Source organism: Carettochelys insculpta, chromosome 13 (genome assembly GCF_033958435.1).
Source record: "Carettochelys insculpta isolate YL-2023 chromosome 13, ASM3395843v1, whole genome shotgun sequence".
Lineage (NCBI taxonomy): Eukaryota > Metazoa > Chordata > Testudines > Carettochelyidae > Carettochelys > Carettochelys insculpta.
The window spans coordinates 1,223,733-1,247,394 of record NC_134149.1 but is presented as its reverse complement, the minus strand read 5'-3'; the positions used below and the strand labels follow the sequence as shown (position 1 = coordinate 1,247,394).

General features: G+C 46.3%; 1 long non-coding RNA gene across 1 annotated transcript in view; it reads right to left on the bottom strand.

Moving 5' to 3' along the window:
- Positions 1-1,260: 1,260 nt before the first annotated feature.
- Positions 1,261-23,662, bottom strand: part of LOC142020236 (uncharacterized) — a 39,413-nt gene continuing 17,011 nt past the window's right edge. The window contains exons 4-5 of the long non-coding RNA XR_012647316.1: positions 10,739-10,796; positions 1,261-1,381 (exon numbers count right to left, since the gene is read on the bottom strand). This is a non-coding gene — a long non-coding RNA (uncharacterized LOC142020236). The remainder of the gene's footprint in view (positions 1,382-10,738; positions 10,797-23,662) is intronic.

Below are 23,662 nucleotides of genomic sequence, written 5' to 3'. Positions count from 1 at the left end.
GGTGGGGGGAAACACTTTAGGCAAAAAGGTGGGTGTGGTCAAAGTTGAACTTCATCCTTATAAAATATTTTATTGTATCAGGTGGTTCTGAAATCAAAGCCTTAAGTTCAGATACCCTTCTGGCTGATATTATAACCACTAGATACACAACCTTCTAGATGGAAGACAGATGGGAAAAGGAGAGGGTGTATAGAATCTCAAAGGAGAGTCCCATTAATTTAGACAGCATTAAATTGAGGTTCCAGTAGGAAATTGGCTGTCCCACCCGCAGAATATCTGTCCAGACCTTTCAGGGAATGGCCTACCACTATATCAGCAAAGATCGGCTCACTGGACCTGTATGGATGGCTGAGATCAATGCCAACTATACCCTCACTGATGCCACTGTCGGACCTTGTTATTTTAAATAAAAAAGGCAGCCCAGAACAACTGGAATGGATGCTTCTAATGGCTAGGTACCTCTTTGGAGAGACCAGATGGAAAATCTCTTCCATGCTGGAGTTGCAATGTTTTCTGATGCGTTGTCCTGATGTATTTTGAACAGAACCTTGTGGATGAGGGGGTACAGGAGGAACGCAGATAGCAGGATTTATTTTATTTTATGTAATCTCCATTTCATGTGTTGAAATCATACCTTCCGAAGACAGCTTGTTGGTTTATTATGCTCAGTTGCAAACCTCCAGCAGCATAGAAACCATCATGCCAAAAAGTTTCAGGCACTTGGTCTCAGGTGCTGGTACCTGCTGGCCCTGGTGCTCCTGCTCACTGATTGAGAAGACCCCCAGGGAACATAAGGGAGGATAAACAAACGACTAAGAAAACCAACTACTAAAACTAGAACAGCTAGTCTAGCTGCACTTGCAAACAACTGGACAGTGTTCCAATGCCACCAGAGACAGTCAGAAGGAACTGAATGGGAGTCAAGTCAGCAGGGTCATATATAGCATGCTACACTGGTGACACTCCAGCGGGCTCCCTGGCTGCCCCAGTGAATGCTACTAGGAGAAAAGTTCCCAACATCCATGCACTCAGCCTGCACACACCTAATCAGAATCAATATGAACAAGCACTCAAAGAACCACCAAATTTAGCATAAACGCCATATTTAGTATCATGTTTAGTTATAACCAATCTTTCTTTAGGAATATATTTTAAAATCTCAGATGCAAAACAAGATCAAAACAAATTATTTCGATTAAGGTTTCCTGCTTGCTGATTTAAATCATGATTAAAATTGGTGACTTAAACCAATCCACTCTGCTTAGACATCACAGTAAATTACAACCTCGTTAGCCAGACTTATAGCTCTGAGAGCCTTGTCTTGATACTGTTTGCAATCCCACTCCAAGTAGACAGTGGCTAATAAACGCAGCACCTTAGCCTAAAAAGAAAAGAAAAGTGAACAATTAAACTCAAATGAAATATAAGCAGTGACAGAATAAGTTCTCCACTGACATCTAGTTAGGAAGAGCAAGCTATATTTATATCAACATACCTACTTTGCCAAGAGAACGGTGTTGCTCGAAGTGATGAATTTTGGCTGGCATTGGACTACAAATCACATTAGTACTCTTACTTTCAAAGGGGTCTGGCATTCAAGGTCCTAGCTTAACAAAATTCTTTCAGATAAGGGTGACCCCCTCATTTGCGACAGCTGAGTACAGTTCTGCTCCCCATTATTCCACAGTGGTGAGGGTGATGCTGCTACGATGTCAGCTCCTCCTGAAGAGGCCGAGGCTGTGCTCCCCACCAGAAACTCCTCCTGGGAGGAAACGAAGTGGGGCTGGACATTTGTTGGGTGGGGGCTGGGGCTCTGTGGGCTGGCACTGGCCTCCAGCTGCATCCCATGGCCTTCAGCCTGTTGGAGGGCAGTGCTGTGGGGGCAGCCCCTGTCATGGAGTTTGGGGATCACCAGACCTTGCACTGCACCAGTGGTCAGATGTGACTCTCATTCAGCAGGCAGAACAAAAGGTTGATGAAGACACAGAACAGACTTGTCAGCACAGGAACAAGAAGCAGTCAGTACAATCCATCTTAGGGAGAGGGGATCTAGAGGGGGCTCCCGAGCTGGGGTCCTGGCCCTCCTTCCTCCCACTCAAGTCAGCCAAGACTCCCCTACCCAACTGCCCAGTTCCAATTCAAACCAGACAGGCCCCTGCATCCTCTTTTGTCCGGTTTCCAGGGGAAGTAAAGCATCACCTGGTTGTCTAGGTTACAAATGGTATGGAGGCCCATTGCATAAATGTAGGAAGTCATCACACTGAAACTCGCATCACAACCTATGCACTGATGCTGTGCCTAGAGAAACTGAGGCACTCCCCTGGTGCTACTACAGGACAGTAGGAAGCACATGCGACATAATCAGGGGAATAAAATCCTCACGAACTCCACTTTGGCACAGACCCCAGCCTGCTGCTACGCCCCAGCCCTGCAGCTTCTCTGAGGGTTTTTGCTTGAAGTCGTGGCCACCCTGTCCTACAGCCTGTTGGGAGCAGGGCAACACTCTGCAGGCTGATCCTGGCCTCCAGCTGCCTCCCCACGGCTGGCAGGCTGTCCAGGTAGGGCCAAGCACCAGGAGCTGATTCCAGCCTCCAGATCTCCCTCCCATGCTCCGCAGGCTGTCTGGAGACTGTCCTCCCCCGCCCTACCCCCGCTACCCCATCTTCCCACTGCAGTCTGGAGGCTGTCTGAACAGGGCTAGGCTGCAGGGGCTGCCCCTTCTCCAGCTGCCTCCCCCCCCGCCCAGCTAAATAAACTCTGTCTTATCAGTCATTCTATCATCCGGAATTCTCAAATAACCGGCATTTTAACCATAAGCAAATTTTAGTTACATTTTCCATAAGTACAGTATGGTGAAAGTAAATACAAATAAATACACTATAAGCGTACAGTGTGCAGTACTACTGTTCTTGGTAAATAAAGTATTCCTCATACATTTTTGTTTGTTTCTTAATATCTAACCTTGTTTTTCGTAAGAGTTACACATTGCTAGGTACAGCTCTCCATTAGCCAAAATATTTAACTATCCAGCAACCTCCCCGGCCTGGGGCTGCCGGACATGAAAGAGTTTACTGTACTACCATCCCCGTGGTATGCTGGCTGTCTGGTGGGGCAGACTCTGGGGGCTGTCTCGCATCCACCTGCTTCCTGGAGCCTCCAAGCTGTGGGGGAGGGGCAGGCTTCAATGGGCTGCCCCTTCTCCAGCTGGTACTGCCATGGTCTGCAAGCTGTCAGGAGGCCCAGGCTCCAGGGGCTACCCCCTTCTCCAGATGCCCCTCAGCCTTCAGGTTGTCTTGGAAGGGCCAGGCTACTACAAAGGCTATCACCCCTCTGCAGCTGTTCCCAACCCAGCAGTCCCTCATAGCCTGCAAGCTGTCTGGGTGGGGTGAGGTTCTGAGGGCTACTCCTGGCCTCCAAGATTCCCTCCCATGGCCCACAAGCTGTGCCCCCTCCATCAGTCCCCTCTGCAAACTGTAGGCTCTTCACAGAGGAAGGACAGGGTCTGGGTTTGGGGCAGGAAAGTCACGTACCCAGCCTTTGTGACAGGCAAAATTGTGGAGCCCCAGCCCTGCTGGCCTCTCTCTCCGAGCTGCAGCTGCCTCCAGTGGCCAATCTCTGTATAGTAGTTCATTGGGATACGTGAGGGTTGCATTCCAGGCAACCCTTACGTACCCCAAATTTCGGGTAAGTCAGGGGGCCTGGGCAGTGGGTTGGGACTGGGGAGGTTAAGCCTGGGGTGGGTTAGGGCTGCAGGAGGGTGGAGTTGAGCCAGGTCTGCGGAGACTGGAGCAGTGTCTGCCAGGTGGTGGGCACAGGGCTGGAGCCCAAGCCCGGTATGCTACAACGTGGACAGGAGCCTGAGACCCATGTGGGGCTGTAGTGCGCCGGGGGCTGGGAGTCCCATGCGCAGATTGAGGCTGAGCGGGGGCCACAGGGCAGGGGGACTGATCCTGGAAAGGGGGGAGACAAGGGAGTTTTAGCCATGCCCCCCACCCAGCTCCCTGCAGCAGCGGGCAGCTAGCAGGCCTAAAACCCTTCTCCCTACCTTCCCAGAGTGGGGCCACTGTCAGCTTCACAGCAGCACCACTCTGGGAAGGGGGTTTTAGCCCACCTGGCTGCCCGCAGCAGCAGGCAGCTAGGTGAACTAAAAGCCTTCCCCTACTTTCCCAGAGTGGTGCCTAGCGCTGCTCTGGGAAGGCAGGGGAAAGTGGGTCTTAGCCGCCTAACTGCCTGCAGCTGTGGGAAGTTAGGCAGGCTGACAGCCACACATCTTCATCCTGAAGATGCATAAAGCGAGGGTTTACTGTACTGAGTCCCTCCTGTCTGTGCCCTTCCCTTTCACCTCCCTCCTCCTCCTGACCCTTCCTTTCCATGCTTTGGAAAATCCTGGAATTTCAGGCATTTCCCACTTTCTGGGCACAACCAAACCCTGAGTTTGGTTTAAGTTAGGGTACAAGGAAGCTGCATAACAAATTTTGTGGTCATAGCTCTTACAGTTTAAGAGAAATCCTTGAACAAATGTAGCACCACCAGACAGACAGACATAGATAAGACTGGGAAGAAAGGGTGCAACTGGTGGGAGGCACGTCACCCTTAACCATATCCTCAAAGAGGGCACTTGGAGGTAATCTTAGGATGGGAGGAGTCGGGTTATGCAGAAGAGTCAGCTTCGACTGTCTCTTCCTGAACCCCTTATAGTTGCTCTGCCCTCATTCCTGCCAAGGTTAGGAAAGAGGAGAAGACAGGATTTGAGACTTTAATTTCTTATGTATCAGCCTCAGGACAAACAGATTGAGGGTGGGGAGTGAGATGCAGGAGTCCTTCAACCTGTGCAGCTTCGTGTCTGTCTTTTCCCCCAAACAATGCCAGCCCACTGAAGGGGAGAGCCTACAGAGATAATTGTGTTTCAGAAGACAGGCTGGTGAGAAGCAGACAGCATGCCCTATACAATGACACGGTGGAAGCCATGGGATGAGCCACTACATCCAAGGCAGCCTAGATTGCTGCTTGAGCATCTGTTGCCTCCTCTTCCACCAGGGCCCTGAAACTCCTCCTTTGAATCCTCCAGGAGAAGTGACTCCAACCTGGTGACAGCTTGACACATGTTTAGCTTGTAGCAGTCTATGAGGGCTTAATGATTTGCCACTTGGAGTTGTAGGCTGGAGGATGAAAAAAGCTTTTGCCCAAGTAAGTCCAGTCTCTGAGTCTTTATGCTGTTGCCAAAAAACCAAACATGATTCTGGGATGTATTAACAGGAGTGTTGTGAGCAAGACACAAGAAGTCATTCTTCCACTCTACTCATAGCTCATTAGGGCTACGTCTACACGTGCACCCAACTTCGAAATAGCTTATTTCGATGTTGCGACATCGAAATAGGCTATTTCGATGAATAACGTCTACACGTCCTCCAGGGCTGGCAACGTCGATGTTCAACTTCGACGTTGCTCAGCCCAACATCGAAATAGGCACAGCGAGGGAACGTCTACACGGCAAAGTAGCACACATCGAAATAAGGGAGCCAGGCACAGCTGCAGACAGGGTCACGGGGCGGACTCAACAGCAAGTCGCTCCCTTAAAGGGCCCCTCCCAGACACACTTTCATTAAACAGTGCAAGATACACAGAGCCAACAACTAGTTGCAGACCCTGTATATGCAGCACGGACCCCCAGCTGCAGCAGCAGCAGCCAGAAGCCCTGGGCTAAGGGCTGCTGCCCACGGTGACCACAGAGCCCCGCAAGGGCTGGAGAGAGAGTATCTCTCAACCCCCCAGCTGATGGCCGCCATGGAGGACCCCGCTATTTCGATGTTGCGGGACGCGGATCGTCTACACGTCCCTACTTCGATGTTGAACGTCGAAGTAGGGCGCTATTCCCATCCCCTCATGGGGTTAGCGACTTCGACGTCTCGCCGCCTAACGTCGATTTCAACTTCGAAATAGCGCCCAACACGTGTAGACGTGACGGGCGCTATTTCGAAGTTACTGCCGCTACTTCGAAGTAGCGTGCACGTGTAGACGCAGCTCCAGTCTCAGCTGGAGTACTGTGTCCAGTTCTGGACACCACATTCCAAGAAAGATGTGGAGAAATTGGAAAAGGTCCAGAGAAGAGCAACAAGAATGATTAAAGGTCTAGAGAAAATGAGCTATGAGGAAAGACTGAAAGAACTGGGCTTGTTTAATTTAAAATGCGAAAATTTAGAGGGGACGTGATAGTGGTTTTCAAGTACCTCAAAGAGGGTTACAAGGAGGAGGAAGAAAAATTGTTCTCTTTGGCCTCTGAGGATAGGACAAAGAGCAATGGGCTTAAACTGCACCAAGGGAGTCCTAAATTAGACATTAGGAAAAACTTCCTAACTGTCAGGGTGGTTAAACACTGGAATAAGTTACCTAGGGAGGTTGTGGAATCTCCATCAATGGAGATATTTAAGAGCAGGTTATACAGACGCCTATCAGGGATGATCTAGATGGTGTTTGGTCCTGCCAAGAGGGCAGAGAACTGGACTTGACGACCTCTTGAGCTCCCTTCCAGTTCTAGTGCTCTGTGTTCTCTATTTTCTGGGGGTCGACCTGGGCTGGCCTTGCATCTCCCAATGGTTTATGACCACCATGACCAGGGAGTTGGGGGCATGATGGGAGTAAAGTCACTCATTTCCCTTCACCGGGAAGAAGTCTTTGTACTCCACCTGTTTAGATATAGGGGAAACGGAGGAGACCACTTGACACAGAACCAGGGAAATCCTGGGCATTCAGTCGTGGAGGGGTCAGACTGCCCTGGCCTGAGCTGCTTGACCCAACACCCAAAAGAGGGTATCCTTGGACTCCTTGAGTTCCTCTACCAGTAGGTTTAAGTTGGTGGACACCCTCTTAAAGAGTTCCTGGTAGACCTGAGCATTGTCTGGGACACCAACAGGCACCATGATGGCCTTGTCTAGAGAAAAGGAAGAGGAGGCCTGCACCGTGGAAACCTCCTCAGGATGAGGGAGGCTGAAATTTGCATCTCTACTGCCTGCTCCACCTGTGGGGTGGGGGAGCCTTCAAAGCTCTGCGTGCCGGAAGGTGTTCAGCAGTGGCAGAGGTGACCAATAGTGTGATTGATGTACCAGCTACCAAACACGTACCTGGGACAGGACACAAAACCTCCAAGGTTTCAAGAGCTACCACTGAGGCAGCCAGGCCTGCAGCCACTGAGTTGTATGGGGTCCCTCTGTGGTATCAGAAGCATGAGATGAGGTGTGTGCACTGCATGCACCAAGGCTAGGTCTGAGGTTGGGCTGAAAGAGTGTGTGGTGCCAGCAGACAAGGAACGAGAGCTGGCATCAGTGCAAGACTGAATGCTTGTCACTGATACCTATACTCTGGACATAGAGGAATGACAAGAACGGCCCTTCAGGGAGTGTCATCAGCTAGGGGATCTGCAGCATGAGTGATGGTGGCCTGATGGCTCTTCGTGGGTTTGAGAGCAACTGCAGGATCGGTGCCATCAGCCAAAGAGTGGTGCATGAACCAGAGCTGGACCTCCAATTCACTCACTCCTCACAGATATGCTACTGGGAGTTGAAAGTCAGGGAACAATACTGGCATTGTGAATGGTGCTGCACCAGGGACCTGTCCATTGAACAGCCCTCAGATCAGTTGGAGTACCTGAGCATAACACCTCTAGTAGAGGGATGCTTGCTTCGGGAGATCCACACCAAAGTCTCAGAGAGCCTGCCTGATTTTCTCTCTGGCCTTAAGCTAGACTAGGGTCTGAGCCAGGCTGTGGGCTCTGTGGCTCTCACTGTGAACAGGTTTGGCCCTCAACATTCCATCTGAGAAGGAGTGGCACCTCTGTGGAGACCAGCTTTCCTTTAGGCACCAAAACTACAAGGGTGAGCAACACTAGATTTCTTAAGATGTCCTGGGCCACCTGCATAGCCTCCAGCATAAATGGTATTTGGAGCTGTTCAACACTGCTCTGAGACCAGGTCTGGGAACAAGAGCGGGAGCTGCTCTCCAAAAGGGCCTGAGACATCTGATGAGCTACAGCAGGTGAGTGCACGGGCATCAAGGTTCTGGGCCTGTCCTTCTTAGGCCCTGGAAATTTGCCCTTGCCTTGCCTAGGCTTGTGTGGAGCTGGGAAGCTGATGTCACAGGCAGGATGCTGCACTCCAACGTATTGTTGCTCAGTGCTGAGTTCTAGTGTTCAAGCACCAGAGCTAAAGCAAATCTCATTAGGAGAACCCTGAGACAAACGTCCCTCTCCTTTCTGGAATGAGGCTTGAAGAATTTGCAAATGTGGCACTTACGACTTCTGTGTGACTCTCCAAAGCACTGCAAAAGTTGCAATGGGAGTTAGTCACCGGCACAAACCAACTACAACTGCAATATAATTTGAACCCCAGGGAACAGGGTATACCCGGACCCAAGTCTTAGTCCCTGTGGGGCCTACACTAAAGGGTGCATCTACACTTTGAGATAAATTCAAATTTAAGGGGCAGTTAGCTTGATATCACCATGTGACTGTCTTCACTGTAAATAGCTCCATTTAGGGAGCACTAACGTCGAGATTACAAAATCACAGTTACCTGACGGGCATAGCATCAAGCCTGAATTCAGAGGTTCAATGAAGGCCAGTGTGGAAGCATCACATCTTAAAATCAAATTAATTAGCCTCCAAAGGTATTCTGTATGTAACCCACAATGCCCCACACTGCTCTGACTGCTGCTCTCCAGTAACAGGAAGACTGTGAATTTCAAAGTGGGAGCAGCAAGCCTGTGGCTGTGGGCTCATGTTTGTATGAGACCCTGAGAAATGTTTTTCTTTCTTTGCTATTTGCGCTGTGAGTGCATCTATCCAATACAAATAGCCCCTGCAGGAAGTTTGTGGTTCTGTAGCTACACTTATTTTTTTTGCGCTGCCTAGCGCCAGCCATTGCCCCACCATACCACGTGGCAACAAGGCTGTTGTGGGGGTCGCACTTGCATAAGAGACCAAGAAACTTTTTCTCAGCTGTTTACACTTGCGCACGAACCTTCCCCCCTCTACCACAGGTGCTATGCAGTCCGGGTCTTTCCCACACTCTGCCACATCAAGTGGGTAGCCCCCAACCCAGTAAAAGGATGTGCCTGCCATTCGCTGCTGATCATGCTGCCAGGCAACACCATGTCATAGATTAAGCACATTTAGGGCTCTAAGGACTGGAAAGAGATTTGGAGATTTGCAGCCGCCATGGGAAAGTCTCCCCCGGCAGCTAAGATACTGCGAGGTTTGCTGCTGCTGGGTGGGGGGAAAGTGTTCCCCTGTAGCTAAGATATTCAGGGGCTTGCAGCCGCTCTGGGAAAGTCTACCCCAGCAGCTAAGATACATGGGGGCTTGGTGCCTCCATGGGAAAGTCTCCCCTACAGCTAAGATAGTTGAGGGGACTACTTCAGCTGCCGCAGACAAAAGAACCCCCCCGACACCCCACCAAAAATATTTTTGGGAGCTTGCTGTCCATTGCAGACTCCTTCTGGTTTTATATTCCAGTTATAAAGTCTTTTTGTTAATATTTGCTATCTGTCTTCATGCTTTGACTCCCTCAGAAACATGGGCTGAGGGATCTAGTCGAGACCCTTGTTTGTGTTATAAGTTCAGTGTATGATAGTTCACTGACATCACCCGTGTTGTCAATATCTGTGTAGTGAAGGGGAAAGTCAAAAATTCTTTTTTCCTACACTTTTCTATCCTCTTTCTTCTAACTTTAGAATATAGTCCGGGCCCCTGTATTTGTTTCAGGGATTACATGCAATGATGGAAAGTGGGACACTCAGTAGATGGCCAGTTGAGAACACAATTGTTGCACAGAAGCATTATAGTACACCAGAAAGCCAAAGACTCTCCCCAGTAGCAGTGTAATGTAGGGGAAAGCCAAAAATTCTTTTTTCCTACACTTTTCTATCCTCTTTCTTCTACCTTTAGAATATAGTCTGGACCCCTGTGTATTTTCAGGGATTACATGCAATGACAGAAGGTGGGACACTCAGTGGATGGCCATTTGAGAACACATTTGTTGCACAGAAGCATTATACTGCACCGGAAAGCCAAAAAGACTCTCCCATCAGCAACTCTATTTTCTGAAAAAATTTCTTCTCTTCTCTTTTTTCATGATTTTCGAGGTGCCTGTATTATTTTCAATTCAGTCAAAAAATCTTTTCAATCTTCTTTCTTCTAACTTGGAGAATACAGTTAGGGTCCCTGTATTATTTTCAGGGATAGGCATATTTTCAGGGATCAGATGCGACCATGGGATCGCCAATTGAGAATTCAGCTACATAAGCCAGACATTTGTGTAAACTTTTTTGCCATCTGTGTGGATGCCCTAATTTTCCTTCCTTTCATTGGGAAAAATGGACATTTGCTTAGCACAAGACGGGAATGAGGAAAATGCCAATGTGGAAAGATGATGTCAAAGACCAGCAAGCATACCCAGAATGCTATGGGGAATTTGCTTAATGAAGTGCTGCATATGCACTTCATTAATAAACTCCCAACACCCTACTTAACATGCTCCCTTCAAAGTAGGGAGCTAGTGTAGACAAGCCCTTACAGACTAAAATAGCAGTAATTGCTAAAGATCAGAATGCATAAGAGGTAGCAGAGCTGTGAGGTTAAGTCCAAGACTGGCAGAGACAGTGGAGGCTGCAGTGCAGGATGGCCATTAATGACATTCTGCTATTAGTCTGTGAGTAATTCAAAAGTTTCTGTATGCTTATTTCTTACCTGCATTTCTTGGCCAGTAGAATACTTTTTATCCATCTTCCCAATCTCATAGCTCTGGCTGTGATTTAAAACGAAAAATCAGGATTATATGGACTAAGAGACATGAGAAGAACACAGTCGGCCTTCTGGGCTAAGCAGTGAGCCCATACTTACCTTTTCCATACCATTTATTGTAAGAGCCAGTTATATAGGGCACATAGAGGAAAATATTATCTAAAATAAATGGTCACACGATAAAAGATCCTCTGACTGATATCACAGCATTTCAGAAGATAATACCCTTTAATAATATCCATGAGACTGCAGACAGGGCACATCACAGGAATGAAATCAACAGAAATAGGGTAAGACATGTCAGCTGTGCAAACTGTCTCAAAAGCAAGCTCTACCATCTGCCAATGCTTCTGCATGTCATATTGTAAAAATAAAATGATACTCTTTAGATTTAACACTTTGATCAAGGGGTCCTTACAGAGGACTGTGTAAAAGTAACTGCATTCATTCCTGAACTTCAGAACCTGATATGATTATCCTGTAGCAAGACAACTATAACAAGATAGAACTCACAACCATATACTGCATTCACCATTATCTGAGAAGAGACAGGATTTAATTTGCCTTCTAAATCCCCAGATCTGAACTGCACTAAGTTATTTCTAGCAGCAACGAAGGGTCCTGTGGCACCTTATAGACTAACAGAAAAGTTTAGAGCATGAGCTTTCATGAGTTAACTCACTTCTTCAGATAAGTTATTTCTGTTTCATTCTATTGGTTTCTCCTTCTTTTGCATCTTTTATCCAAGGAGATCAAAATCATCTACTCAGATTAGTTAATAAAGCTTCATAAACATGATTTGAGGTGGATACATATTACTATGCCTTTTTGATCAGAGCGGCTGGTCAAATTTTTGGGCCTTGGAGATGTTTCATAAGAACATAAGAACGGCCATACTGGGTCAGACCAAAGGTCCATCCAGCCCAGTATCCCGTCTGCCGACAGTGGCCAATACCAGGTGCCCCAGAGAAGGAGAACAGAAGACAATCATCAAGTGATTTATCTCCTGACATCCATCTCCTGCCCTTGTACTGAAGGCTAGGGCACCATAATTTACCCCTGGCTAATAGCCATTTATGGACCTAACCTGCAAAAATTTATCGAGCTCTTTTTTAAACCCTAATAGAGTCCTGGCCTTCACAGCCTCCTCCAGCAAGGAGTTCCACAGGTTGACTGTGCGCTGTGTGAAGAAAAATTTCCTTTTATTAGTTTTGAACCTACTACCCATCAATTTCATCTGGTGTCCCCTAGTTCTTGTATTATGGAAAAAGGTAAATAATTTTTCTATATTCACTTTCTCCACACCATTCATGATTTTACATACCTCTATCATATCGCCCCTCAATCGCCTCTTTTCCAGACTGAAAAGTCCCAGTCTCTCTAGCCTCTCCCCATATGGGACCCATTCCAAATCCCTAATCATCTTAGTCGCCCTTTTCTGAACCTTTTCTAATGCCAATATATCTTTTTTGAGGTGAGGAGACCACATCTGTGCACAGTACTCAAGATGTGGGCATACCATAGTTTTATATAGGGGAAGTATGATATCTTTTGTCTTATTATCGATCCCTTTTTTAATAATTCCTAACATCCTATTTGCTTTACTAACTGCCGCTGCACACTGCGTGGATGTCAGAGAACTATCCACTATAACTCCAAGATCCCTTTCCTGATCTGTCGTAGCTAAATTTGACCCCATCATGTTGTACGTGTAATTTGGGTTATTTTTTCCAATGTGCATTACCTTACACTTACCCACATTAAATTTCATTTGCCATTTTGCTACCCAATCACTCAGTTTGCTGAGATCTTTTTGTAGTTCTTCACAATCCCTTTTGGTTTTGACTGTCCTGAACAACTTGGTGTCATCTGCAAACTTTGCAACCTCACTGCTTACCTCATTTTCTAGATCATTGATGAACAAGTTGAACAGGATCAGTCCCAGGACTGACCCCTGGGGAACACCACTAGTTAACGCCCTCCATTGTGAAAATTTACCATTTATTCCCACCCTTTGTTTTCTGTCTTTTAACCAATTCCCGATCCATGAAAGGATCTTTCCTCCTATCCCATGACCGCCTAATTTACATAAAAGCCTTTGGTGTGGGACCGTGTCAAAGGCTTTCTGGAAATCTAGGTATATTATGTCCACTGGGTGCCCCTTGTCCGCATGTTTATTAACCCCTTCAAAGAATTCTAATAGATTAGTTAGACACGACTTCCCTCTGCAGAAACCATGCTGACCTTTGCCCAACAATTCGTGCTCTTCTACATGCCTTGCAATTTTATTCTTTACTAGTGTTTCTACTAATTTGCCTGGTACTGATGTTACACTTATCGGTCTATAAGTGCCAGGGTCTCCTCTAGAGCCTTTTTTCAATATTGGCGTTATATTGGCCGTCTTCCAGTCATTGGGTACCGAAGCGGATTTAAAGGATAGGTTATAAACCACTGTTAATAACTCCGCAATTTCACATTTGAGTTCTTTCAGAACCCTTGAGTGAATACCGTCTGGTCCTGGAGACTTGTTACTATTCAGCTTATCAATTAACTCCAAAACCTCCTCTAATGTCACTTCAATCTGGGAGAGTTCCTCAGATTTGTCACCTAAAAAGGCTGGCTCAGATTTAGGAACCTCTGTAACATCCTCAGCCGTGAAAACTGAAGCAAAGAAATCATTTAATCGCTCTGCAATGGCACTGTCTTCCTTGATCGCTCCTTTTATATCTTTATCGTCCAAGGGCCCCACTGCTCTTTTAGCGGGCTTCCTGCTTCTAATGTATTTAAAAAACATTTTACTATCCTTTTTTGAATTTTTGGCTAGCTGTTCCTCAAAATCTTTTTTGGCTTTTCTTACTACATTATGACACTTAATTTGGGAGTGTTTATGTTCCTTTCTATTTTCCTCACTAGGATTTGACTTCCACTTTTTAAAAGCTGCCCTTTTCTCTCTCACTGCCTTTTTCACATGGCTGTTTAGCCATGGTGGTTCTTTGTTAGGTCTCTTACTGTGTTTTTTTATTTGGGGTATACATTTAAGTTGGGCCTCTAGTATGGTGTCTTTAAACAGTTTCCATGCAGCTTCCAGGGATTTTAGTTTAGTTACTCTACCTTTTAGTTTCTGTTTAACTAGCTTCCTCATTTTAGTGTAACTCTCCTTTTTGAAATTAAATGCCGGAGTGTTTGACCACTGCGGTGTTCTTCCCAACACAGGAATATTAAAAGTTATTATATTGTGGTCACTATTTCCAACCGGTCCAGTAAGTTACCTCTTGGATCAGATCCTGCGTTCCAGTGAGGACTAGATCGAGAATTGACTCTCCCCTTGTGGGTTCCTGTACTAGCTGCTCCAAGAAGCAGTCATTTAAGGCATCAAGAAATTTAATCTCTGAATCCCGTCCTGAGGTGACATGTACCCAATCAATATGGGGATAATTGAAATCTCCTATTATTACTGTGTTTTTTATTGTGATAGCCTCTCTAATCTCCCTTAACATTTCAGCATCGCTATCACTGTCCTGGTTAGGTGGTCGGTAATATATTCCTAATGCCATATTCATATTACAGGAATGAATTGTTATCCATAATGATTCTATGGAACATTTTGATTCCCTTAGGAGTTTTGCTTCATTTGATTCTATATAATCCTTCACATATAGTATCACTCCACCACCCGCACGAACCTGTTCTGTCTTTCTGATATAATTTATATCCCGGTATGATAGCGTCCCACTGATTGTCCTCATTCCACCATGTTTCTGTGATGCCTATTATGTCAACTTCCTCCTTTGATATGAGGTACTCCAGTTCACCCATCTTATTAGACAGACTCCTAGCATTTGTGTAAAAGCACTTTAAAAAACTACCACTATTTATATGTCCGCCTTTCACAGATGCGTTGGATTTTTTTTAATGCGATTGTTTCACATCTGATCTTGCCCATATATTATTTCCCATGTTCCCTATCTGACTAACTTCTAGGGAATCCCTATCTATGGAGCCTCGTGTAAGAGAAGTCTCCGTCCGATCCAGGTGCTCCCCCGCACCAATCTGCTTTCCCCCACCTCTTAGTTTAAAAACTGCTCTACAACCTTTTTAATGTTTAATGCCAGCAGTCTGGATCCACCTTGATTTAGGTGGAGCCCATCATTCCTGTATAGGCTCCCCCTACCCCAAAAGTATCCCCAGCTTCTAATAAATCTAAACCCCTCTTCCCTACACCATCGTCTGATCCATGCATTGAGACTCTGAAGTTCTGCCTGTCTATCTGGCCCTGCGCATGGAACTGGAAGCATTTCAGAGAATGCCACCATAGATGTTCTGGATTTCAGTCTCTTTCCTAGTAACCTAAATTTGGCCTCCAGAACATCTCTTCTACCCTTCTGTAGCCAGACAGCCAGCCCCCTCTCAGACCAGCATTGCTGGGAACACAAGGGAGCCAAAACAACACGGCACTTAACATAAATTCCAGCACAGCCTTTGAAGCTGTGAGAAGCACAGGTGTGCTGCTGCAATGTGCCTCTGGGAACATATACAACGATTAGGCTCACAGCAGACAGAGAAGCTGTGACAGACATGGCTCTTAGCCCCTACTAAATAACGTGATGCACACACACCCACATCCTAGGTGGGAAAATATTTACCCTAATAAAAGAATGTCCAGTAGTCGAAACTTATTGTTTCTCTCCCTTGCAAGTGTAAACTACTCTTGCGAGAGCTGGCGTCACCCAGACAGTCCAGCCCCAATTTGGCATAAGAAAGGAGAAAGAGAATAAAGGAGTACAGAGGTATAAGTATGGGACCTACAGCACCATGATTTTTGAGTGCTTTTCACTATCTATCTGCTGGTCAGATAAGTGACAGCCTCCCAAGGCTTCTGCAGCTAAGAGGGTCCCTGAGCCTTGTCCCTTATTCGTCTTTCCGCGGAATTGAGTGACCGATCCTGGCTTGGCACCGCTGGAATCGAGAGATGCAAGGAGGGTAAGAAGCACCCACACCTGATCTCCTATCTTTAGTGTACACATATTTTGACATAGAGCTCTATACTTTGTTTTCTTTCTTTGGGATTGTGGCTTCAGCTTTGTAACTTGTTTGTGTGTATGTAACATCTATACATTTAAATAAGTAGGCACTAGCAATTTTGTAACCACATGATTAGAATCTAGTTTAATAAATTTTGGTAACCATTTGTGCATAAGCCTGACTTGTTTCTCTGGTGTACTGTAAAGCAGCCAACACAATTAAAGAACCTCAGCCGTTTTGGCTATAAAGCCTGGCCATTAGGTGAGAGTACTAAGAGCCTAGCGTTGAGTTGTGCCGCCTCCACGGGGCAAACTCTTGGGGCGCCTGTCAGTCAATCCTGACTGCCCACTGCGAAGGAGCTCTGAGCTCTAGCAGTTAAAGTCACGGGTGTGGAAAGGCTCTTAGTGCTGCCATTGGGGCACCCGTCAGTCAGCGTTGACTGCCCACTGCGAAGGAGCTCTGAGCTCTAGCAGTTAAAGTCACGGATGGTATAAAACGGGCATAGCTGGCACCTCACCAAACATCCTTGGCCATCGGCTAACACCTTCCCTATGTCATTGGTACCGACATGTACCACGACCACCGGCTCCTCCCCAACACTGCCCATAAGTCTGTCTAGATGCCTCGAGAGATCCGCAACCTTCGCACCAGGCAGGCAAGTCACCATACAGTTCTCCCGGTCATCACAAACCCAACTACCTATATTTCTAATGATCGAATCCCCCACTACTAAAACCTGCTTCTTCCTAACAGCTGGCGCTCCCTCCCCCGGAGAAGTATCCTTGGCGCGAGAGGATACCATAGCACCCTCTGGAAGGAGGGTCTCAACTACGGGATGGTTTCCCTCTGCTCCCATTGACTGCTCTCCTTCCCTGAGCCTTTCATCCTCCGTAACAGCATCAGGACTGTCAGACTGGAGGTGGGACAGCCCTACTATGTCCCGGAAAGTCTCATCAACAAACACCCCTGCCTTCCTTAGCTCCTCCAGTTCAGCCACCCTGGCCTCCAAAGCACGCACTCAGTCTCTGAGGGCCAGGAGCTCCTTGCATCGAGCGCACACATACGCCACCCGCCCACAGGGTAGGTAGTCATACATATTGCACTCGACACAATAAACAGGATAGCCCCCACTCTACTGCTGGGCTTCTGCCTCCATTTCTTACTCCAATTATATATGAGGGTTTAATTAAATGTTTCAGATAGAGGTTGTTATAAAGGATTTAAGTTTAAGGGCAACAGAAGTCACTGGCTCCCTCCAAGCTCCCCCTCTAAAGTCCCCTCTCAAAACTCCCTCCTGTTCGCAAGCACCCGGTCGCAAAGCTCCCTGGTCGCTTACTAGCAGGGTTTAAGTGCTCGGCCTCCCTGATAGCTCCTCCCTCTGCCTACAGCTCAGCCAATCAGCACACGGTGTTTCGATTCAAACCTAATCAGGACTCTCAGCTTCCAACTGCCTGCCTGAGCACACGGCCTTTCAAACAAACACTCAGCTCAGCACTCCAAACAAACAAACAAACAAACAAGCCCAGAACCCCAAAACACAAGCAGCCACTTACCCCAAGGTGCTTTAGTTTGCTCCTTCCTTCTCCTCCTCCAGGAGAGCCTCAAAACTCCCTCCTGTTAGCACTCACCCTGTTCGCAAGCTCCCGGTCGCAAAGCTTTCAGTTGGAAGAAGAAATTTATGGAGTCTGATGGTTTCTTTGTTATAATTTTATTCATTTTCCAGGAATTTTTCTGCCTCTCCAAACAGGAGAAACCAATAACAAGAGGATCAACTCTTTTAGCTTGTACTCCAAAGTCTCTTTAAGCCAAAGGTCCAAAAAGTTCTTACTGGCTTCTCTTAGGTCATGCTGTGCTCACAGGCTACTGCCTGGCTTTCTTGCTTTATGCCTCTGTCTCTCTATCATGTGTGTCCTCACCAGCTTGTGTTTGATCTGCCTCCTCCTTCCGATGCCCAGAAAACCCCTATGCCCATTCAGTCCTAACTCCTAAATGGGTTCAAAACCCCATTTTATCTTAGGCAAGGGACTTTTACCTAACACATTCTGATACTCATGTTAAGTGCAGTGTACACTTACACCTCAAACTCAAGAGGTATGTGACCTAAGCAGTCATCAATACCCCTCAGAATAACAGTATTACCATTCCAACTTTATAGAGAAGGAAACAGGCCTGGTCTAAACTAAAATGTTACGTCAACCCAGCACCTATCACTCAGGGACGTGAAAATCAAATCAACCCTTAGCAGCTCTGCTATGCTGACCTAACAACTACTGTAGGTAGCACTAGGCTAAAGGAAGAATTCTTCTGCTGACCTAGCTAGAGCCTCTTGGAGAGGCTGATTAGCTATGGAAATAGAAAAATCTTCCCAACAGTTCAGACAGTCCAGGGCAGTCAGTTGTATGGGCCTATGGTGCCCAGGATCCAGGTCTATTCCTGAACCAAGACCCCAGCTCCACCAATATTTGAGGCTGGGTCTCTCCCCCAACCTCACCTGCCAACCTGCAGACCTCTCTTGCAGCATCTTCTGGACTCATCTACTGCCCTGAAGCTTCATATTGTGCTGTGTTGATAGCTATTACCCTCAGAGATTAAGAAGAATCATTTTTCTCCCTCCTTCTTGCAACTTTTTAGGAATATGAAAGCTGTTAATATGTCCCCTTTGAGTCTTCTCATTTTAGTCTAAACAACCCCATTTGTTTCATTCTGTCTTCATGGGTCATGTTTTCTAGACCTTCAATCATATGTTGCCATTCTCTTGCTTTTTTCCAATTTGTCCACAGATTTCCTAAAATGTAATGACCAGAAATGGACATAGTCCTTCAGCTGAGGCCTAACCAGTATGGAGTGGGGCACTACTTCTTGTGTCCTGCTTACAACACTCCTGCGAATACATCCCAGAATGACGTTTGCTTTTCTTGCAACAGTATTACTCTATTGACTCATATTTAGCTTGTAGTACACTATGACCCCTAAGTCCCTTTTATCCATACTCCTTTCTCAAACATTCATTTCCTATTTTGTATATATGAAACTGATTGTTCCTTCCTATGTGAACTACTTTGCATTTCTCCTTATTTAACTGTGTCCTATTTACCTGAGACCATTTCTCCAGTTTCTCCAGATCATCTTGAATTATAATACCATCCTCTAAGCACTTGCAGCCCTCCTGCCCCGAGCTTGGTATCATCCACAAAGTTTGCATCTATGCCATTACCCACATCATTGATGAAGATATTGAACAAAACTGGACCCAGAATTGATCCCCGTGGAATCCCACTAGTTACACCTTTACCCCATGACTGTGAAACATTGATAACTACTCTCTAGAAATAGTTATCTGACCAGTTATGCACCCACCTAAAAGTAGCTCCCGCTAGGTTAGGGGTCTGCGACCAAAATGGCAAGAACAACCTTTTTTTCAAATTCAGTTATAAAAATCAATCCTTCAAGAGCCACAATGCATATGAATATGAGACAGTCCTTAATAAATAATATCAAACCATACTTTCTGTAACCCCTATGTTAAGAACAGCACACACACAATGATTTGTACCATTAGACATTTGAAGTTACTTTCACCCCTGGATTGGAGAGCAAGTGAGGACAAGGAAAATGCTGAGCCTGGGAATAGGCTCTTAAGCAGGAAGGAGCAATGTTCACATCAACCCTCCATGTTGAGGAGGGGGAACTGAGCAGCAAATTCCCTAAAGGTAGCGCTCAATGTCACACCTGGTCTCCCAGCCAGAGCCTAAGTGCCAGCCTGCTGGGTGTCCCAGGAACTGATGGTTCAAGGCAGCATGAGTTCCCACACTCCAGGAGCAGTGGCACACAGACACAGCAGCTGCTCTGGACAAGACCCGGCAGCAGCCTCCTGCCTGCCTGTCAGGTGGCAGCAGTGTGCCTTACTTCCTCCCTGCCCTGTGCACTGCCAGTAGAGTAGGGAGGCTGCCTGAGGTAAGCTCTGCGGTCAAACGTTGTCTGGAGGGCACTTTTTGCCCGCAGCAGAGGCAGGACACAAGGGCCAATTCTCTTCTCCTTCCCCCTGCACCCATTCTGCCTTCCCCTCACCTCTCAGTCCCCAGATCTGCTGACCTGCACCAAGTGAAGGGGGGGAGCGACCTGGTGGGAGCCAGCCAATCTGCAAGACACAGGTGGGCAGGGAAGAGAGGATGTAGAACCACTCCCTCTAGTTTCCTGCTCTGAGGCCAGACTGCTCTCTCTTGGGGCCCGAATAGAGCCACTGCAGCTCTGAACACCCCCACCAGTGACTCCTCTGTAGCTCCCTGCCCTGCTGCCGCTGAAATAATAGAACTAAATTCAGTTGGTTTAACAGCAGGATCCCTTTTGCCCACAAAAGCTTATGCTCCAAAATATCTGTTAAGTCTATAAGGGGCCATAGCACTTCTCGCTGAATACAGACTAACACTTCTCTGATACTGGTACTACAAAGTTTTTCTCTCTGATGTTTGTAAGCATGTAGTATGCAACCTTCTAAGTACGGGGAACAAAATAAAGAGATGTTCTGCAAAATATCAGTTTTAATTAACCCTACATATTACCTGAAGACTTCCTTGAGTCCATAGCTATGATCATTAATGTTTGAGATTAAAAGGGACTTTGTCAAGTAGATTTCTTGTAACGTTACTAATTTTTTAAAAAATTTAGATTCTGATTTTCTAAGCCTGTAACAGGGTAATATTTCCTGATGAATTAAATGGTCCTCTCCTTAAGTTATTACATTGTTTCCTTGGACCCCACCTTATCCATCTCTTACAATTCCTTTCCACATTGGAATTTTTACCCTATAATACATGTAGAGAGTTAGCATGTTGTCATTTAGCTCAAACCAATAGACAATTAATGTAATTTTTCCTCATACCACCATTCCTCCAACTCCTTAATCATTTGTGCTGCTGTTCTGTAGATTTCCTCCAAGTTGTCAACAGTGGAAACCTAATAAATCTGCCAAGGTCACATATAATAGTGTAACCTTTCTGCCAGAAGGAGTCGGCAGCAACCAGAGCTGGGTTCAACATCTAGGGGTTCCTTTTCATCCATCTCATATGGAACCAGCTCGAATCCCCACCCAGTTGCCTGGGAAATTCACATACCCTTCAGCGCCTCGGAGAGGCAATGCTTCTCCACTCACAAGCACAGAGTCTGAGTGTAGAAAAGAAACTTCTAATGAAAGAGGCAGAAAAGTCTTATGGCATAAGCTTGGGAAATCCCACACCCAGAGCTCATAACCAACCCTCAGGTAAGTGTCCCAGCTCAAATGGATTGAGTAGTGTCCTTTGCCTCTCAGGATCACCAGTCCAATACTAACAGAAAAGTTTTGAGCATGAGCTTTCGTGAGCACAGACTCACTTCATCAGATGCTGGTCTTGGAAATCTGCAGGGCCAGGTATAAATAAGCCAGAGCAAGGGTGGGATAACAAGGTTAGCTCAGTCAGCAAGGGCAAGGCTTACTACTAGCAGTTGATCTGGAGGTCTGAACACCAAGGGAGGGAAAGCTGCTTCTGTATTTAGCCAGCCATTCACAGTCTTTGTTTAAGCCAGAGCTGAGGGCGTCAAATTTGCAGATGAATTGTAGCTCAGAAATTTCTCTTTGGAGTCTGGTCCTGAAATTTCTTTGCTGTAAGATAGCTACTTTTAAGTCTGCTACTGTGTGGCCTGGGAGATTGAAGTGCTCTCCTACGGGTTTTTGTATATTGTCATTTCTGATATCTGATTTGTGTGCCTTTATTCTTTTACGTAGAGACTGTCCAGTTTGTCCGATGTATATAGCAAAGGGGCATTGCTGGCACATGATGGCATAAATCATATTGGTAGATGTGCAGCTGAATGAACCCACGATGGTGTTGCATTACAGGACCTAACCAGACCAGCCACACCATCGTGAACAAACCACACAGTAGCCCTGCAGATTTCCAAGACCGGCATCTGATGAAGTGAGTCTGTGCTCACGAAAGCTCATGCTCAAAACTTTTCTGTTAGTCTATAAGGTGCCACAGGACCCTTTGTTGCTGTTACAGATCCAGACTAACACGGCTACCCCTCTGATACAGTCCAATACTGTGAGGATCCAATCCACACACCCAAACTTTCTCCATACCCCCCTTACAACTCTGTCCAGTCTGTGCAGGCCCTGACACATCACCCTGATGCACTTCCTCACTGAGCCTGAGGCAATGCCACTTTTGTGCTGGTCCAGGGTTCCACTTGCCCCTGCCAGCTGCCCCACTCACCACCTGCTGGTCACTCCTGCCATCCACCTGCTGTTTCTCTCACCAGCCACCCGCCACTTACTCCTGCCAGCCACCTGTCCACCGTGCTCTGCCAGCTGTTTGCCTGCTGTCTTGTGGGTTTTGCTGTAGGCACAACCCTGTGATTCCAGCTCTCTGTGGCTTCAGCTCAGTGATTTCAGCTCATAGTGGCATTCAGTTCTGGGCCTAGCCACAGCACCTCAGTATCCATCAAAGAGGATTCTCACAAAATAACTACAGACCCAGCTTTAGAGCTATCTTTGAACAGTGTCAGGGAGAACTAGTCCACATATCTTCTCTGGAAATACCATCACTGGACCTAACCAGGTTACTCACAGAATCACAGGCACTTTCTCATGCTCCTCTACTAACATCATATATGCCATCATGTGTCAATAATGCCCAGATGCTTTGTATATTGGACAGACTTCTAACTCCCTTAGACAAGGGTCAACGGGCACAAAACAGACATTAAAACACTCCAGATCCACAAACCAGTCAGTCAACATTTTAATGGAATGGGCCATTCTGTCAGTGACCTCAAGGTATGTGTTACTGAAAAGAAATTATCGCTCCTCTGTAGAAAGGGAAATGGACGAATTGACATTTATATTCAAATTCAGAACACTAACACATGGTTTAAATCGGGATGTGAACTTTCTGAGTCACTATAGGGGCTCGTCTGCATACTTAACTCAATCTAACTCTTGATCTTCCCCCCCACCCCTCCACTCTCTGATTTGCTCACCTTGATAATCTCTTTCTGATTTGTCCTCCTTGCTTACTGTTTTTGGTTCTCTGTGTCTTAAATATTGAGTCTGTTCTGGTCTGGATATGGTCTGAAGAAGTGGGTCTGTCCCACGACAGCTCACCTAATAAACTATTTTGCTAGTCTTTAAAGTGCTACTTGACCGCTTTTTGTTTTGATAGTGTATAGACTAGCACGGCTTACTCTCTGTTACCAGTCTTCCAGCTGTATAGCCAAAAGGCTCCCAGCCAGTTCAACCACTACCCCTCCCCGCTTCCACTTCACAAAGCTTAGATGGAGGGAGCCCTGTGCAATCCTTACCTTATACAGCAGTGACTACTGCCCTCTACTCCCATAACAACTTCAAGCACTGGTGAGACTTCACTATTCTTACACTGGGTGATACCATAGTTTGTGACTTTACAACATGTTTTTTTACAACAGACAAAACCTCATTCCTTCATCTGCTTTTCATCAGGCTTTGTTTACAAGACATTAGATATGCACACCTTTGCATTTTCATGAAAATGATCTCTAAAGAACACATTCTCCAAATCATTCAGCAGTACTGAGCTCCTGCTGGCACATTCCTTACAATAGTAAGTGAGCAGCAATGGCATCAGGCCAGCTGTGGAGATGCTTAAGCCCTCATAGCCGAATGAATGTGGCTGAGAACTCTAAATTAGGGAGAACTAATACATCAAAAACTTTCAGTATGATTATAGCGCCTGGTAGGTTACTCTTTCATGAGCAATTCAAAGATTATTATTTCTAGCAAATCTATATAATGACAAATTATTTTTCTACAATTTTCACATCTACTAAGAGAATAAC